The following is a 4486-nucleotide window of genomic DNA, read 5'->3' on the forward strand; positions in this document are numbered from 1 at the left end:
TCCTGCTTTGTCAAAGATGAGTTGGCCATACATTTGTGGGTCTAGTTCTGGGGTTTCTATTCTATTCCATTGGTCTATGTGTCTGTTTTTGTGTCAATACCATGCTGTCTTGATGATTACAGTTTTGTAGTAGAGGCTAAAGTCTGGGATTGTGATGCCTCCTGCTTTGGTCTTCTTCTTCAAAATTCCTTTGGCTATTCGGGGCCTTTTGTGGTTCCATATGAATTTTAGAATTGCTTGTTCTAGTTTTGAGAAGAATGCTGGTGCAATTTTGATTGGGATTGCATTGAATGTGTAGATAGCTTTGGGTAGTATTGACATTTTGACAATATTTATTCTTCCAATCCATGAGCAGGGAACGTCTTTCCATTTCTTTATATCTTCTTCAATTACTTTCATAAGCTTTCTATAGTTTTCAGCATACAGATTTTTTACCTCTTTGGTTAGATTTATTCCTAGGTATTTTATGGTTCTTGGTGCAATTGTGAATGGGATCAGTTTCTTTATTTGTCTTTCGGTTGCTTCATTGTTAGTGTATAAGAATGCAACTGATTTCTGTACATTGATTTTGTATCCTGCAACTTTGCTGAATTCATGTATCAGTTCTAGCAGACTTTTGGTGGAGTCTGTCGGATTTTCCATGTATAATATCATGTCATCTGCAAAAAGGGAAAGCTTGACTTCATCTTTGCCAATTTTGATGCCTTTAATTTCCTTTTGTTGTCTGATTGCTGATGCTAGAACTTCCAACACTATGTTAAACAACAGCGGTGAGAGTGGGCATCCCTGTCCTGTTACTGATCTCAGGAAAAAAGCTCTCAGTTTTTCCCCATTGAGGATGATGTTAGCTGTGGGCTTTTCATAAATGGCTTTGATGATGTTTAAGTATATTCCTTCTATCCTGACTTTCTCAAGGGTTTTTATTGAGAAAGGGTGCTGGATTTTGTCAAAGGCCTTTTCTGCATCAATTGACAGGATCATATGGTTCTTATCTTTTCTTTTATTAATGTGATGTATCACGTTGATTGATTTGCGAATGTTGAACCAGCCCTGCATCCCAGGAATGAATCCCACTTGATCATGGTGAATAATTCTTTTTATATGCCGTTGAGTTCGATTTGCTAGTATCTTATTGAGAATTTTTGCATCCATATTCATCAGGGATATTGGCCTGTAGTTCTCTTTTTTTACTGGGTCTCTGTCTGGTTTAGGAATCAAAGTAATACTGGCTTCATAGAATGAGTCTGGAAGTTTTCCTTCCCTTTCTATTTCTTGGAATAGCTTGAGAAGGATAGGTATTATCTCTGCTTTAAACGTCTGGTGGAACTCCCCTGGGAAGCCATCTGGTCCTGGACTCTTATTTGTTGGGAGATTTTTGATAACCGATTCAATTTCTTCGCTGGTTATGGGTCTGTTCAAGCTTTCTCTTTCCTCCTGATTGAGTTTTGGAAGAGTGTGGGTGTTCAGGAATTTGTCCATTTCTTCCAGGTTGTCCAATTTGTTGGCATATAATTTTTCATAGTATTCCCTGATAATTGTTTGTATCTCTGAGGGATTGGTTGTAATAATTCCATTTTCATTCATGATTTTATCTGTTTGGGTCATCTCCCTTTTCTTTTTGAGAAGCCTGGCTAGAGGTTTGTCAATTTTGTTAATTTTTTCAAAAAACCAACTCTTGGTTTCGTTGATCTGCTCTACAGTTTTTTTAGATTCTATATTGTTTATTTCTGCTCTGATCTTTATTATTTCTCTTCTTCTGCTGGGTTTAGGCTGCCTTTGCTGTCTGCTTCTATTTCCTTTAGGTGTGCTGTCAGATTTTGTATTTGGGATTTTTCTTGTTTCTTGAGATAGGCCTGGATTGCGATGTATTTTCCTCTCAGGACTGCCTTCGCTGCGTCCCAAAGCGTTTGGATTGTTGTATTTTCATTTTCGTTTGTCTCCATATATTTTTTAATTTCTTCTCTAATTGCCTGGTTGACCCACTCATTCTTTAGTAGGGTGTTCTTTAACCTCCATGCTTTTGTAGGTTTTCCAGACTTTTTCCTGTGGTTGATTTCAAGCTTCATAGCATTGTGGTCTGAAAGTATGCATGGTATAGTTTCAATTCTTGTATACTTATGAAGGGCTGTTTTGTGACCCAGTATATGATCTATCTTGGAGAATGTTCCATGTGCACTCGAGAAGAAAGTACATTCTGTTGCTTTGGGATGCAGAGTTCTAAATATATCTGTCAAGTCCATCTGATCCAATGTGTCATTCAGGGCCCTTGTTTCTTTACTGACCATGTGTCTAGATGATCTATCCATTTCTGTAAGTGGGGTGTTAAAGTCCCCTGCAATTACCACATTCTTATCAATAAGGTTGCTTATGTTTGTGAGTAGTTGTTTTATATATTTGGGGGCTCCGGTATTCGGCACATAGACATTTATAATTGTTAGCTCTTCCTGGTGGATAGACCCTGTAAATATTATATAATGCCCTTCTTCATCTCTTGTTACAGCCTTTAATTTAAAGTCTAGTTTGTCTGATATAAGTATGGCTACTCCAGCTTTCTTTTGGCTTCCAGTAGCACGATAAATAGTTCTCCATCCCCTCACTCTCAATCTAAAGGTGTCCTCAGATCTAAAATGAGTCTCTTGTAGACAGCAAATAGATGGGTCTTGTTTTTTTTATCCATTCTGATACCCTATGTCTTTTGGTTGGTGTATTTAATCCATTTACATTCAGTGTTATTATAGAAAGATACGGGTTTAGAGTCATTGTGATGTCTGTATGATTTATGCTTGTAGTGATGTCTCTGGTACTTTGTCTCACAGGATCCCCCTTAGGATCTCTTGTAGGGCTGGTTTAGTGGTGACAAATTCCTTCAGTTTTTGTTTGTTTGGGAAGACTTTTATCTCTCCTTCTATTCTAAATGACAGACTTGCTGGATGAAGGATTCTTGGCTGCATATTTTTTCTGTTTAGCACATTAAAGATCTCGTGCCAATCCTTTCTGGCCTGCCATGTTTCAAAAGAGATCAGTCACGAGTCTTATAGGTCTCCCTTTATATGTGAGGGCACGTTTACCCCTTGCTGCTTTCAGAATTTTCTCTTTATCCTTGTATTTTGCCAGTTTCACTATGATATGTCGTGCAGAAGATCGATTCAAGTTCCGTCTGAAGGGAGTTCTCTGTGCCTCTTGGATTTCAATGCCTTTTTCCTTCCCCAGTTCAGGGAAGTTCTCAGCTATTATTTCTTCAAGTACCCCTTCAGCACCTTTCCCTCTCTCTTCCTCCTCTGGGATACCAATTATGCGTATATTATTTCTTTTTAGTGTATCACTTAGTTCTCTAATTTTCCCCTCATACTCCTGGATTTTTTTATCTCTTTTTCTCAGCTTCCTCTTTTTCCATAACTTTATCTTCTAGTTCACCTATTCTCTCCTCTGCCTCTTCAATCCGAGCTGTGGTGGTTTCCATTTTGTTTTGCATTTCATTTAAAGCGTTTTTCAGCTCCTCGTGACTGTTCCTTAGTCCCTTGATCTCTGTAGCAAGAGATTCTCTGCTGTCCTCTATACTGTTTTCAAGCCCAGTGATTAATTTTATGACTATTATTCTAAATTCACTTTCTGTTATATTATTTAAATCCTTTTTGATCAGTTCATTAGCTGTTGTTATTTCCTGGAGATTCTTCTGAGGGGAATTCTTCCGTTTCGTCATTTTAGATAGTCCCTGGCGTGGTGAGGACCTGCAGGGCCCTTCTCCTGTGCTGTGATGTATAACTGGAGTTGGTGGGCAGAGCCGCAGTCAGGCCTGATGTCTGCCCCCAGCCCACCGCTGGGGCCACAGTCAGACTGGTGTGTGCCTTCTCTTCCCCTCTCCTAGGGGCGGGATTCACTGTGGGGTGGCGGCCAGCGGGGCTACTTGCACACTGCCAGGCTTGTGGTGCTGGGGATCTGGCGTATTAGCTGGGGTGGGTAGGCAAGGTGCACAGGGGCAGGAGGGGCAGTCTTAGCTCGCTTCTCCTTAGGTGATCCACTTCAGGAGGGGCCCTGTGGCAGCGGGAGGGAGTCGGACCCGCTGCCGGAGGGGTGGCTCCACAGAGGCACAGCATTGGGTATTTGCGCAGAGCGAGCAAGTTCCCTGGCAGGAACTGGTTCTCTTTGGGATTTTGGCTGGGGGATGGGCGAGGGAGATGGCGCTGGCCAGCGCCTTTGTTCCCTGCCAAACTGAGCTCTGTCCTCCCGGGGCTCAGCAACTCTCCCTCTCTTTGTCCTCCAGCCTTCCCGCTTTCCGAGCAGAGCTGTTCACTTATGACCTCCCAGATGCTAAGTCGCGCTTGCTGTCGGAACACAGTCTGTCAGGCCCCTCCGCTTTTGCCAGCCAGACTCAGGGGCTCTGCTTGGCCGGCAGACTGCCCCCCCCCCCTCCGCTAACCTCCCGACAGTCCGTGGAGCGCGCACCGCCTCTCTGCCCTTCCTACCCTCTTCTGTGGGCCTCTCCTGT

Source organism: Leopardus geoffroyi, chromosome B2 (genome assembly GCF_018350155.1).
Source record: "Leopardus geoffroyi isolate Oge1 chromosome B2, O.geoffroyi_Oge1_pat1.0, whole genome shotgun sequence".
Taxonomy (NCBI): Eukaryota; Metazoa; Chordata; class Mammalia; order Carnivora; family Felidae; genus Leopardus; species Leopardus geoffroyi.